This window comes from Balaenoptera acutorostrata, chromosome 9, assembly GCF_949987535.1.
Source record: "Balaenoptera acutorostrata chromosome 9, mBalAcu1.1, whole genome shotgun sequence".
Lineage (NCBI taxonomy): Eukaryota > Metazoa > Chordata > Mammalia > Artiodactyla > Balaenopteridae > Balaenoptera > Balaenoptera acutorostrata.
Window position 1 is genome coordinate 58,964,532 of NC_080072.1, and position 15,836 is coordinate 58,980,367.

A 15,836-nucleotide genomic window follows, 5' to 3' on the forward strand; every position below is an offset into this window, starting at 1 on the left:
CTGTATCTTTTATTTACAGGATCCCATGTCTTCCTCCTTCTTTGTTTCCTCTTCACACTGAGAGCAAATGTATGGGAGGTAAAGTTTTCGAGACCCAATTTGGTTGGATATAGAATTTTAGGTTGGAAATAAATTCCTTATACTTTTAAGGACATGAATGGTTCCATTGACATCTTGCTTCTGGTGTTGCTGCCATTTTGCCTCTGATATCATTTTGCCTCTTTACCCTGTTTATGTGACCTTTTTTAATCAATCCCCTCTGAAAACTTAGGATCTTCTCTTTTCCCCAGTGTCCGGAAATTGTATGACACTTGGTGTGGGTCTTCTTCCTTCCAATGTGCTGAGCTGTTTCTGGTTTCTTTTACTTTGGAAACTGAGAGATTTGTTTGAAATATTTCATTGCTGATTTTCTTGTTCTCTATTTCCAAATCTCCTTTTATTCAGATATTGGACCTCCTAGACTATTTCTAATTTTTTAATCTTCTCTTTTTTTATATATATGTGTATCTTTTTGTTCTACTTTCTGGGAGATTTTCTCAGCTTTGTCTACCCACCCATCTGTTGACATTTTTTATTTTTGCTATCATATTTTTTAATTTTCAGGAGCCTGTTTTAGTTGAGTGTTTCTTTTTAAACACCCTCCAGTTCTTATTTCGTGTACATAATATCTTTCTTTATCTCTCTAAGGATATTACTGATGCATTTTATGAAATTTTCTACCATTCCCTGCATTGTCTCTGTGCTCTTTAAGGTTTTTTAAAAAGGTTATTTTGGTTTTGTGTTTATTTTTCATTGTAAGGGCTTTGCTCATCAGATACTGGTGATCTATGGTTAACCATGCCCAATCAACTAAAAACTAATTGGAGATTTTAGGGCATACGAGCCAGACATGTTGCCTGGTGGGCTTCCCTAGAGGATGATCTGTCTAGGTCATTTCATGGGTGATTCCCTAACAGTATCTGTAAGTCTTTTCTCAGGGGCCACTCAGTTTCACAAGAAGGGAATTCTCCAGTCTCTTCCTGGGGGTGAAGGTGGGGATAGGGGCAAAACTGGCTGCTAAGATTTTCTAGAAGCTTAATGGGGGAAGGACTGGGAGGCAGTCTCACCATTTCTATATAGATTTCACTCACTCCACCTGTTCCTGTTTCCAGCACAGAATATCTACCCTCACCTGTGCTGCTTTCCAAACGTCCAGAGCTTCTCAGCCTCATTCATTCCAGACAACAGATCTCCAGTCCTCTCCTTGTTGGAGGAGGGGCAGGCACCCAGGAGAGCAGGACAGTGGAGGGAATCTTAAGACATCCAACGAATCTTCCTGTTTTCAACCCTACCCAGACCCCTCACTTGCAGAAGTGCCTGAGCTTCTAATTTCTGAGTCTTCCTGGGGCTCAGCAGTGAAAATATATAGATTCTGGGCTTTTGCCTCTGGTCACTTAGGTTTTACTTTCTCAGGTCTGCCTAAGTCAATTATTTCCTGTCCATCTGCTTGGTAGATCCAAAGTGCTATTGTCTCCTTTCCAATTCTTTTCTCATTTGTGGTTTTGTTCCTTTTATTCATCTCTCTCTTTTTTTTTAACATCTTTATTGGAGTATAATTGCTTTACAATGGTGTGTTAGCTTCTGCTTTATAACAAAGTGAATCAGTTATACATATACATATGTCCCCATATCTCTTCCCTCTTGCATCTCCCTCCCCCCACCCTCCCTGTCCCACCCCTCTAGGTGGTCACAAAGCACCGAGCTGATCTCCCTGTGCTATGTGGCTGCTTCCCACTAGCTATCTGTTTTACATTTGGTAGTGTATATATGTCCATGCCACTCTATCACCCTGTCACATCTCACCCCTCCCCCTCCCCACATCCTCAAGTCCATTCTCTAGTAGGTCTGCATCTTTATTCCCATCTTACCCCTAGGTTCTTCATGCCCATTTTTTTTTTTAGATTCCATATATGTGCGTTAGCATACGGTCTTTGTTTTTCTCTTTCTGACTTACTTCCCTCTGCATGACAGGCTCTCTCTCAGTTTAGTAGGTGCTGGGGAGGGAGCGGGGATGAAAGTGTGCGTGGTAAACCCTCCATGTGCAGCAGAAGTCCACACCTCGAAGGCCAGCACTTTAAGGGGTATTCAACCACCTCCTGGTCTTGTGCTACTTCTGGGAGAAGCACTGTGGCTTTGCTCGTTACTGTATCCGGGGCCTGAACTTGGGACCCCGAATTTCCTCATCTTTCAAGAGCAGATAATAGTGCCTGCCTTGTTGGCTGTAGCGAGGATAGCTGGGATACTATCTGGTTTGTATTTTTAGTTCCTAGCCCTTTGAAAGATATCAATGAATACCAGCTACCTTTTTAAAGATTAAAATTGCTGGTAGGCTGTGTTGGGGGTAGGAGGAAAGCTCACTGGGTTCCTGAGGCAGAAGGTAATGCATAGGGAGCTAGAGAAGCCTCTTTTACAAATGCTTTGGTGACAAGCTCTGGACTTTCAAAGGTAATAATAGTAATGATGATAATTACTATTTACTGAGAACGTGTATGCATCAATCACCATGCTTTACATGTTATCTCAATGAAACATCACAATGACCCTAAAAACAGGTACCATTCGTATCTTCATTTGAGAAATGAGCAAGTAGAGGAGTGGAGATGTTAAACCACTTGGTCAATATCACACCACAAAGATGTGACAGATCTCAGATCAGAACCTGCAATTTGTCTAGAGCTGTTAATACCAAGGCCAGAGCTTCTCCAACTTTAATGTGCTCACAAATCACCTGGGGATCTGGTTACAGAGCAGATTCAAGTTGAGTCGGTTTGGCACAGGGCTGAGATTCTGCTTGTCTACCAAGCTCCCAGGTGACCCTGAAGCTACTGGTCCAGGGACTGCCTTTTTACTAGGCTCCCGACTGAGGTGTCTCTATGGCAGCTGTGTCACATGGAAGCTAATTTATTTCTCAGGGTACAAAGGAGCCGATATGAACAGTAATGGTACCCCTCTCACTATCTTCCTCTCCTGCGGGTACTCATGTCCCCACCATACACTTTCCCCAAGAGTCCCAGTATGTCTCCTGTGTGCTCACAGCCCTCGCTACTGCTGTGACTGCAAGACGCTCACTTCTTCCCACCGCCTCTGAAGTCCAAGGGTAGCCTTTCACTATTACCACCACTTCTAGTGCCTTCTCTGAGCACTCCACCTGGAGTTCTAGTTCCAGGTGTTCTGACACACAGGACCCTCGAGGTGCAGAAAGGCACTGAGTGCCTCCCTACGAGCCCTCAGCCGAGTTGTGCCATGTTTCTTGCAGAAACGGGGAGAAGCCCGTCTCCCACACAAGGTCACGTGGACCCCAGGCAGTAGCACTGAATCTCACAGCTTCCTTGTGAAAACAACTCTGTCAGCTGCCACCTGTAGGCTTACTGACCTGGGGAAATAGAACTTCTGTCCTCCTGTACCCCCTCCGCCCTCATTAGCCTCTACTCCCAGCTCTCCTAGAATTCACCACCCTGCAAGCATGTCAACTCAGGCCAGCTTCCAACCTGGGTGGAAGGAGTGATGATCCATTTAATTTGCTAGACATGCCTAGCTATGCGTGAATCTCAGGCTCAGCTAGAACCATGCTCGTGTGTCACGCAAGGCATGATAAAGGAGATTTTGGAGAGGCATCTCAAAAATTCAAGTATATCAGAGGCTCAAGGAAAAGCACTGGAATAATTCTGGGATCTGAGGTCAGAGATGCACCTCCGTACTTAGCTGTGTGACCCTGGGCTTTTCAGGAACCCTCTCTGATTGTTTTCCAAAACTATAACATTATGAGGCAGAGGCTCCAGATGATCTTTAAGCTGTACCTTTCAGTTCTGTCTGAACTTCTGTTATCTCCTTATAGCACTTAGTGGTTTAGATTAGTCTATAAGAAATTATTCCTACTCATGAACTATCTGTTAGACCAATTAGAAATCAGAGCAGTGCTCAGGGGAGAGAGCTCAAAATATAAAATCAAATGACTTGCTTTTGCCACTTATTAGCTCTGTGATGTTAGTCAATTCACTCTCCTTTCTAATTCTCAGTTTTCTGACTATTAAGTGAAGGGGTTGGACCAAATGAACTCATAATATCAATAATATACAGTGGTTTCAAACTGTAGTCTCTTGGGTGGCATTCAGCCCACAAGCATGTTTTGCGTGACCCATGTAACATTAAATAAACTTTGAGTCGGGTTGCCAGCCTTTGAAAATTAGGAGATTTACATAAAAATCTGGTTTCCTGGCTTTCCTTGAAAGATCAGAAAATCGGCAACACGGGTCACTGTCCTTGGAGAGTCACCAGTGGCCTGAACTGCGTTGCAGCTGTCCTTTGAAAGGGCCATGCCACCTCTATATTGTCACAGCCCCTCCTGGGCCCATAGTACTCATTCATATTATCTGCCCGAGTCCTGTAGATGGCTGAACTTGTGACCCCTGGGCAGTAGTTACACTGAATAGCTGGGTAATATCAGGTGAGTACTTATCCTTTTTAAGACGCAGTGTCCAAATTACAGAATGGGGACAATAAATGCTCACATTATTTCACTGACTATATTAATGAGATAAAGCAGAGATCAGCACACTTTTCCGTAAAGGACCAGAGAGTAAATATTTTAAGCTTTGTAGGCCACATAAGATATCCGTTGCATATTGTCTTGTACTTCTTCTTCTTCTTCTTCTTTTTTTTACAATCTTTTAAAAATGTGAACATTCTTAGCTCTCAGGCTGTACAAAAATAGGCCCTGGGTGGATTGGGCCTGTGGCCCGTGTTGCCATTCCCTGAAATAAAGTATGTGAAGTGCTTACAATAATGCCTGGCCAACTGAGTATCAAGAAATGCAATTCTCGATATTGCAATTTCAGGCCTCTCGTTCCCTGACTCTGGGACATGGGTGGATTCTGCAGTGCCCATCAGAAGTCCCTGTAGCTAGCTGCTTTGATTCTCTTCTGACAATACAGAGGGGGACAGCGTTCTGCCTGCTGAGACACGTCTTGCTAAACAGAAAGCCCTGCATGGTGTATAAAGAGCTCCAGAGCAGCACGACAAATACAGTGCAACTGTGTCATCACCATGAAATTAAAGCCATTGTTTAAGCCATTTGCTAAACCACGTTCCCATTCCAGTTATTCTGCCTGAAACAATCACCTCTGGAGGAAGAGTTGCAGGCCCTTTGAAATCTGACTAGAGGTCCCCTGTTCTCATAGCCTTCCTCCTTTGTTTTGGTCCTTTAACTCCCCTCCTCCCTACCACCCCAAACACTTTGTGCTGTATTAGTCATTATTTAACTTGAATGCCAGGGATGCAGCTTGTGATGAAAGGCACTTGACAAAATAAAACTGCACTGTGTTGTATGACTCTCACACGTGTGGCTTGGCATAATTAAAAAAAGACATGATATTTTTTTCTCATGCAAAGAATGTGATAGCTGAATCTAAAGAAATGCCAGTTATTTTCCACGGTGTCCAAGGAACCGGAGGAGAGCATGCATTGAAATAAAAGGGCCAAGGAGCGCATCAAGAGATTGTCCAAAAGATCCACTTACTTTTGTTTCCTTACTGGTTCTTCACCAAGAAACGGAACAAAGTCATATAGGGTGGCATAAGCCAAGCTCCTAGAATGACTTTGACCTCAATTCCTTTGACCTGGGCCATGTGCATCCTGTTTGTGGGGACTCATCACTCTTCCATTCATTTAGCAGGCGCTGCTTGTGTCCCTACTGGGTGCCAAACCCTGTGCTAAGTGCGCGCAATGGAGAGATGGATAAATCAAGGGCCCTGATATCAAAGAATTTATGGTCTAGGGAGGGAGACAGATAGGTTAAACACGTATAAAGTATTCATTAGTGCTGTGGTAGCATGAGCCAACACTTAATAAGCACTTACTACGGGCCAGGCATTGTTTTAAGTGCTTTCTATATGAGCAATTCATTTAATCCTCTCAACGATCTGAAGGGTTATCTACAATTTTAAGTGTCCATTTTACAGATGGAGAAAGTGAGGCCAGAGGCTACATAATTCTTAATTCTTTAAGGCCATGTAGCTAATAAGTGGTAGAGCTGTGATTTCAAACCCAAGGACCCTGACTTCAGGGCCAGAGCCCTTGAAAGACACTAAACAATCTCTTGATAAAAGTGCTTGGACCATGTTCTGGGAACACAGTACCAAAAAGCCCCGAATTCTGCCTTTAGAGGCCAGGGAACACATGAGATAACATGACACTTGCCTGGAAGATTCCCTTCTCAGGAAAGGTGGGCAGGACATTCTAGGCAAAGAAGAAACACATGCTTAGAGAATGATATTTGTAACAGATCCCAAAAAGAGACTATTCAAACCTGTTATGCTTGACTCTTTTTTAAAAGCAACACTCAGCATTACCAGCGGTGCCTTGTTCAATATTAGTCTTTCCTGCAATTCTGGAAACTTCAAGAGGGCAGGCCCCTGTCTTGTTGATTACCATATGCCTAATGCCCAGCACAGGCTTAATAAATATATCTTGAGACTAATGAACAAATCTACTCAAGTTTGAACAGTACAATGAGGATTAAGCTAATATTATATCTACTATGGACAAGGGTTAATGCTCAGCTTTATTTTATACTCATAAAATACAATTTTAAAATTCTCATTTCACACTGCTTTTTTTTAGACATGCCCATGGTATTCTTAAAAAGGCTTTAAAATCACCGTTATCATCAAAGCTCCCATTACTATCTGTATCAGTAACATTCTGATACCTGGAGCAATTTTTCTGTGTGCAGAATTCTAAGCATAATGCTGTACTTTACCCATGATAGCCATTAATTAGGTGAAATGAAATGATGTTACAGTTGCATGCAGCACATTTTTAAATGCAAACCCACGTGTGGTGAAAAATGAAATTTCTTTTTTTTCTCCTGCAGAAGGAAACCATGCCGATGGCCAATGTAGAAGCCTCCCAAGCAGTCAGGCTTTCTTACGGAAACTGGCACGACTGTCTAAAGAAAAGAACTGTTTTGATTTGCTAGTCAAATCAGCAAAGATGTCTAAGGCTGGGGGTAAGAGGGAAAAGATGGGATCCATTTGCCAAGGACTTGGGAATAGGGCTCCAGAAGGTTTAGTGATTTCATGATTTCCTTCTCAGACCTCTTTGCAAGTATCACACTGAGAGTAGATATATCTGATAGGTTACTCCTATTCTTACAGATCTCAGAAGAACAGGGACATGCGGTTGTGTGAGCTGAAGGGGAAATCTTTCCATCCATTCTGTTTTTCTAACATCTCCATGAATCTGTGACTCTTTCCTGATAATTTTTTCCTACCAATAAAAATTTTTGATGAGGAACTTATTGTAGAAGAATGATTCAGATGTTTAAGACAATATTTGACTTTCCCCTGAAATAATTTCCCAAGAGTGGGCCACAGAGAGCTTTTTACCTACAACCAGGCAGAACAACATGTTAGTATAATTCCTATGCATCTAGTGTAAGCAGTGGAGTGTTGAAATCCCGAAATAGTGTCCATTCCCACCTTCAGGGGGACAACCCTCATAAATGCAGGTGGAAGTTTCCAGCACCTACCTACAAGTGGGCTTCCTCTGGATAATAGTTGATCTTCAGGTTGTTACATACACTCTTGTAGGAAGAAAAGTGGAGATCTTTGGGTTAGCCTGACCTGACTTCCACTTCTGGCTCTGCTACATAGTAGCCCTATGTCTCTGGGCAGATCCTGAGACTGGCATAGAACGGTGTTCCCTCCCTTTGCTGATGACATGTCCAAATCTGAGAGCAGAACAGAAATGGCAGCAAAAGCTACATGTTCCTTTAGAGATAAAACAAGTTGTGACTTGCCTAACCCTGGAATTGGAAAGACATTTATAGTTGGAAAAAACATATTACCTGGCCCTGCCCTGTGCTCTGAGACAACATGAAACATGAGAACCGTATTTTCTTTTCATTCCACAAATACTTATTTGTGTTTACATTGTTCCAACCAGTGTGCTAAGCTCTAAGGATGCCATGGAGAGCAAATGCAGACATGGTCCCTTTGAAGTAGTTTGTATATACATTACTTTCCATACACATTAACTCAATGATGTGAAATTTGCATTGTTGATGACTCCATAGTACAGATGAAAACACTGAAGCAGGAGCCAGGAAACCTGAGTTTAAGCAAGGGGTGGAATCAAGAGCTACAGTCAGATAGCCTGGCTCTACAGCCAGAACTCTTTACACTTGTACCTGTGGCCTCCTCATTTCTGTACCAGCAATAGCAACACAGATGTCTGTTTCACGTGGGCAATGGACAGAGCACTTTTGCTTACTTGATTCCAATTGTCATACAACAATGCTGTAATATTTGTATTTTTATTATTATTATCTTCATATTTCATTGATGAAATTGACCCAGAGTGGTATGGTAGCCTGTCTAGTTGGTTAGTGGCAGAGCCGAGACTAGACTCCAAGACTTCTGATGCCAAGGTCTGTCCGCCAGAGGTCAACTCCCAGTTCAAACATTTCTAAATTCAGAATTCTGAAGCCATATTTTCACGTTTTAGATTATTTCCATAACCCATGTAAATTAAATTCCTGCTAACAGGCCATTTTGTGGCAAATTCTCAATAATCAGGGAACCAAGGCCCGCAGGCTTGCAAAGTTATTTATGGCTAATTCTGAGGGTTGTTATTACTCAATCTGTGTGTGCTACAGCAAACTGTTTACTCGTGTATGCAAGCTGGCTAGTCCACTGTATTTCTCCTCATTCCCCCTCAGCAAAAATGGAGACACCAGCTTCTAGCATATGGAAGCATTTCTACACCGCTAGATTTTCTGAGGAGGGCGGGGTGGAATGTCGGAAGTGTGATTTGCAACTATGTGTCAGAAGAAATGCATATTTTTGAGTGAGGCTGATTGGACCAGGTTCCAGGTGGCAAAAGTTGTCTCCAGAAAAGAGTTTTTCTCTCCACTCACCATTTGTGAAAATAAGTGCTTTCTGAATCTGCTTACAATGTGTAAGGGCACCAAATCCAGGAAATCCTGGCTTTTTGTTTCTTGTGCTAACGCTGATGTTCTCTGAGAGGCTCAGGTTTCTGCCGGCTGCTTCTAAACAGGGTGCAAACAGGGAGCTCAGAGCTCCCTGCAAGTTCAGCAGCTGCATGCGTGACCACACTACAATTTTTTTCTTAAGCAAATTAAATTACTACATGTGTAAGTACTGTCTGAAGAGATGGTACCTTTAAACTTAGAATGCCCAACATGATAATTTTATGAATAAACCTCTACATAATACATTATTCTATTCTCAAACTAACAAAAGGCTTACAAAGCTGCAAAGGGCATGACAAGATGACACACATTTTTAACGTTCTAAGAAATATCCATTTTTCTCCTTCAAACAATGCTTTTTTTCCCCTTTATTTGGGTTGAAAATTTTTACGGCACTGGTCTAAAGCATCAGCTAAAGACCTCTCCACTGTATAGGTCCTTCGCTACCTAATTTGCTATTTAGAAACCTATATAGGGCTTCCCTGGTGGCGCAGTGGTTGAGAATCTGCCTGCCAATGCAGGGAACACGGGTTCGAGCCCTGGTCTGGGAAGATCCCACATGCCGCGGAGCAACTAGGCCCATGAGCCACAATTACTGAGCCTGCGCGTCTGGAGCCTGTGCTCCGCAACAAGAGAGGCCGCGATAGTGAGAGGCCCGTGCACCGCGATGAAGAGTGGCCCCCGCTTGCTGCAACTAGAGAAAGCCCTCGCACAGAAACGAAGACCCAACACAGCCATAAATAAATAAATAAATAATTAAAAAAAAAAAAAAGAAACCAGAGGAGTCATCTGCATGACTTATAAGAACTTGTGGAATATTCTAAACCAAGGGGTTTGACTCTTTTTCTCCTGCTTTGTCATTTTCACAGTCCCCTAAGAGTAACTAAATTTGTGGCCCTCCACCTAGTTCTCAAAGAGCTCCAACAGACAGACATCCTCTCATGTGGTCCCCATAGCATCCCTGGGATAGCATCATCTGTAAGCATCCCTCTCTTACAGGTGAGAAAACCAAGGATCAGAGAGACTAGGTAACTTCTCTTAGGTTACACAGCCAGGGAGTGATTTGAATTCAGTTCTGTCAGGCTCTTCAGCAGATTTTTCACCCCTCGCTGGAGGCGTGTGGGTACATAGGGAGCTCTTCCCAGGGTTTGGAGGAAAGAGCACTGGACCAGGAGTCAAGGGACAGAGAGGTTTGATCTGACTTGGCTGTGGGCCCTGAGGAGGTCATAGACCCCTGGGAACCCCGGTCCCACAATTATAGAGCAAGGGGGCTGCCCTGGGTGCCATCCATAATGTTTCCCCTTCTCTGATACCCTGTGGGTCCTGTACCTTCAAGACTCTATACCTCTAGGGAGTGACGCTAAAGGTCTTTCATTTTGATTTTTACATTTTATTTACTGCCTTTCGAGTATGTCATATAAGTCAAATTCATAAATACTTAAGGATAATAACACTTTCTTAAATGACTCAGAAGGAGGGAGGGATTGAATGTTTTCTTAAATCTGACATCACCCTTGAAATGTTCACATGTATATCTTATTCCCTAATATGACTTAACTCCTTAATGGCAAAGTTGATGGAACTGACACGATTGTCCTTCCTCCCTGCAAGTATCCCAAACCCCTTTTTCCACCTTGGGCACTAGTACAGTGCCTCCCTAGTAGCTACTCAATAAAGAGCAGCCGTTTTGCCTTTGTTATTTTTATATTCGTATTTAATTACTAATTCCTAATGGCCACAGGATTTCTAAACATTAAAGAAATATTAATAATTAATGCCTGTCATATAAAATAACTTTTTATGATAACATATCGGATCACTATCTTCACCTGTGCAAGCTATACTCAGATAAGAATGCAGATCAATTAAAAACAGGGCCACCTTCTAGAAAGATCTGAAGAGTTTCCAATGTAAAGGACACTGAATACTGTGAATAAGGGTATGCCTGATTTTCTAGGATACTTCTGACTTCCTGCAATTTTACTTTTCTCAATAAAGGCAAATCATTAAATGTATGACAGGATGTGATTCTACCTTTATACCACGGTCAGATTTTTCATACATATAAATTCATACAAATCCTTTTTCAGGCCATGTCTCCTGATTTTAGTTTGTAGAAATTAGGTCCCTACAGGGACCCTTGAGAAGCCTGTTGGGTAGACGGGCACATGCACAATCCTCTGCTGTATAATGTGGGAGCCAAAAGACAAATACTGCAGATCAATTCATTTCCAAAGCACCCAAGTGATGGGTGTTCAGCATGTACAAAGTTTTGTATTATTCACAATAACCATGCCTGCTGATTATATTAATTATTAATATTATTATTAAACTCTCATTATCCCCAGTTTATAGGCAAAGAAAGTAAAGTTCAAAGCCGCACTGCTGGGAACTGGCGGAGCAGAGTCAGATGGTGATCTTCGGAGCCCAAAGCCCACATTCTTTCCACCACCACTTAACTGGGCTCAGGGGCCCCCGACTTCCTCCTCTATGCAGAATCCACTGGCTCCAGAGCTCCCAGCTAGCAACCATTGCCTTCAAATGACACGGGAAAATCGAGTTGGTCAGATGTGACCCAGAGCAAAGATCTAATTCAGAATCATTTAGTTTCATATCTGCCACCTGAGACCACAGCCACATTCCTCCAGTGGCGGGGCCTTGACCGAACAGCATACTTTTGTAGACACACAGCAAGATTCTCTCAGACTCACTTTTTAGGACCAGCATTTATGGAGGCCCTGCTGACAAACGGCTTCCCAGCAACTAACATTTAAACATCACACTTGGTACACGACAGTAGGAACACGCATGCCTACTTACTCAAAATTCCCGTTCTCTGGTTTTTCCTCAGATCCCCACTTGCTGTTCCGCCCTGTGGCTGCATCCCCAGAACCACTGAGCAAGTCTCAAAAGCAAATGCTCAGGGGCTTCCCTGGTGGCGCAGTGGTTGAGAATCTGCCTGCTAATGCAGGGGACACGGGTTCGAGCCCTGGTCTGGGAAGATCCCACATGCCACGGAGCAGCTGGGCCCGTGAGCCACAACTACTGAGCCTGCGCATCTGGAGCCTGTGCCCCGCAACGGGAGGGGCCGCGATAGTGAAAGGCCAGCGCACCGCGATGAAGAGCAGTCCCCGCACCGCGATGAAGAGTGGCCCCCACTTGCCGCAACTAGAGAAAGCCCTCGCACGAACCGAAGACCCAACACAGCCAAAAATAAATAAATAAATAAATAAAAGTAGCTATAAAATTAAAAAAAAAAAAAAAGCAAATGCTCAGCTTGTTCTAATGATGCAAGAGGTAGAAAGAGACTCTTGAAGTCCTAGCTAGCTGATAAAATTCATGGGACTCATCCTTTGCCACAGCTCACGCTTGATTTTTATATTAAAAACAAACTCAAAAATGCTGAAAGTGAGTATCTGATCTCTGAAAGAGAAAGCACTTCTAAGGATAATAAAGGGAAGAAGTCACAATGAAAGATATCAGTAGATTGACTACATAAGACTTAAATGGCTGCATGTCAGAAAAATTCATTAAAAAATAAAAGGCAAATAACACTGAGGAAATATTTTTAATAGAGTGACAAAGGTTTAATATCCTTAATAGAGATGGATCTTTTATGAGTTTATGAGAAAAAAAAATTAGTAGAAAAATGGACAAGGGTCATGAAAGGATAATTCATAGAAGAGTAAAAACAAAAGGCTAATAAACATGAAAAAGAGTTTCATCTCACTAATAATCAAAGAAATGTAAATTAAAACAATATTAAAGGACTAGTTTTTGTGTATCAACATGTCAAAGGTGAAGAAGAAAAATAATTCCCAATGTTTGTAAGCAAGTGGGAAATGCTTTTACTTTTTTTCAGTTTGATACACACTTGCCCCTCATTATTGTTTTACATCGCATTTCTTTGACTATAAAAAGTTTTTAAAATGTCAGTGTTCTTTGGCCCGTTAATTTCAATTCTAGCAATCTATCTGAAGGAAATAATGCCAAAGATGAGAATAGGAATTATGACTGTTTATCACAGCACTGCTTACATTAACCAAAATTGGGGAAGAGGGGGATCTAAATGCCCATGAACGTGGGCTGGTTAAATAAATTATGGTACCTGTATTACTATGCAGGCACAAAAATTGTTATAAACAAACAGCTGTAATGACATTAGAAAAGGCTCTTGACATGCATAGCATACATATGCACATACACACACAATTACACAAGCAGTAATCTCACTGCTTAAAATGTTCCCTACACACAAATGCACCCAAGGAGGAAGGAAAGTCTTAAGTGTGCAACAGTCATCATTTCTGCGTGGAGGAAATATAGTATTGTGGGTATCTTATTTTCTTCTTTATGTTTAACTAACATTTTCTATAAGGAACATGTATTGCTTTTATAATCAGAAAAAAAAAAATCCTCCAAAAGATGTTATTAACAAATCAGAAAAGAAAACTTGTAGGCAGCCTGTATTGGAGGCCCCGCCAGGAAAGTCTAAACACAGACCCTGGTCCCCAAGAGCTCCATCCACAGAGCCCATCAGAGAGCAGCTGCTGAGTCAGACTCTGGGGCATTGGCAGGGGTATGAACCTCCTACAACTAAGCTTTAACCCAGAGCTAAAGTCAGGACAAGCCAGCCAGAGCATGCCTGTTTATTGTCATCACACCATGGAAGTGGTAACGTGCAAAATACATTCTGATACCTTCTTAAAAGTAGGGTACAATGCCAGTGAGATATTTGCTACCACAAAGGTGAAATATTATTAGTTACTATTTAATGTGATGGGTAGAAACATGTTATACTGAAAAAGCACCATTACTTATTATAAAATTCCTTTTAAAATATTAAAAATTTTTACTTAAAAGTAATATACGTACATCATGGAAAATTAGAAAATACAGAAAAGTGGAGCAAAGAAAGAAAATTATATTTCTACCATGCAAAGATGACCACCATTCAAATTTTGTTGTATTTCTGCCCTTAAGAATGGTATTTTTAATCTTATTGATTTGTTTCTACTCTTACTTTTCCCACCTCATAATTGAGATCACAGTATATTTTGTTTTTAAGAAAATAACTTGTAAAGTAACCAGTTGCCCCTTTCTCTTTTGCATGGGAGGAAAGCACATCAGAAGTTTAAGGGAATTGTAATTCATTGAGTGTGTGCATGAGAGAGAGAGAGAGAGAGAGAGAGAGAAATACTGTATCCATGCCCATGATGGAAGAAGAAGCCCATACTAGAGGTTTGCAGGACAAAATTGACAAGCAAAGACTATTGCAAGTAAATTTGAAAACACGTAATAGTGGTATTTTCATTTCCTAACTTGGATCAGTATATTTTACAAGACTTTGTAACTTTTTTCAGTCTCCTTTTGGAAATGAGGGCTTCAGTTTCAGAATGTTCATGAATTCATATACTCAGGCCTGAAATGAGGCCTGGAATCTAAATAGTAGTTTGAGGATCTGAAGGCATTATATTGTATCCATTTCTATGCCAATAAAAATAAGAACGGGCCAATCATGGTCTTTATTTTCAAGGGATTTGTGGTTCTTGTTTGAATCATCAAATACTTTGTCAGACGTGCTTGGGTCTGTAACTGCCATACATACAATCATAACCTGTAGAGTCATGTCAGCCAAAGACGGTTCACCCTTAAATTTCACTGCTCTCTGGCAAGGAGAGTCCGTTCCTGAATAAGCGTTTGGGGGTGATGTTTGCAGCACAGTTAAAGCCTTGAGAAATGTCTAATACTTGAATAAAATCCAGATAATATTTTCAGTTATCTCCATCCATCACTTCAGAAAACAACAAGTGAAGAAGTCAATGAAAGAAGAGAGGAACTGAGAAGCTTTCATGTGAAGAAAACAGGACCCAAGTATCAGGAAAATTATGTTAAAAAAGATATAGAGTATTGTTGTTCTTTGATCTTTATTTATTTAATTATGGATTTGAATAATAAATACTAACATAATAACTGGTACCATTTATCAAGTGCCTCAAGCACTGTGTAAAAGCTCTTTCGTAGATATTATAACATTTAATTCTCCAGCAGCCCTTGGTTGTTACCCCCATTTCACAGGTGGTAAAACCGATGCACAGCGGAAAAGATGGAATTTGGATATAATGTTTTTTGGTTTTTGGTTTTTCGTTTTTGGCAGTGGCTGTTGTAATGCAGTCATTCAGTTGTATAGATCATGAAGTTACAAAGGGATCATTTTGGTCTCTGATAATAACTAGCTGCGGGCTTCCCTGGTGGCGCAGTGGTTGAGACTCTGCCTGCTAATGCAGGGGACACGGGTTCGAGCCCTGGTCTGGGAAGATCCCACATGCCGCGGAGCAACTAAGCCCGTGAGCCACAACTACTGAGCCTGCGCGTCTGGAGCCTGTGCTCTGCAACAAGAGAGGCCGCGATAGAGGCCCGCGCACCGTGATGAAGAGTGGCCCCCGCGTGCCGCAACTAGAGAAAGCCCTCGCACAGAAACAAAGACCCAACACAGCCAAATAAATAAATAATAATTAAAGTGCTAATAATTAAAAAAAATAATTAGCTGAGATTTATTATTATTATTATTTTAATTAATTAATTAATTAATTTATTTATTTATTTTTGGCTGTGTTGGGTCTTCGTTTCTGTGCGAGGGTTTTCTCTAGTTGCGGCAAGCGGGGGCCACTCTTCATCGCGGTGCGTGGGCCTCTCACTATCGCGGCTTCTCTTGTTGCGGAGCACAGGCTCCAGACGCGCAGGCTCAGTAGTTGTGGCTCACTGGCCTAGTTGCTCCACGGCATGTGGGATCTTCCCAGACCAG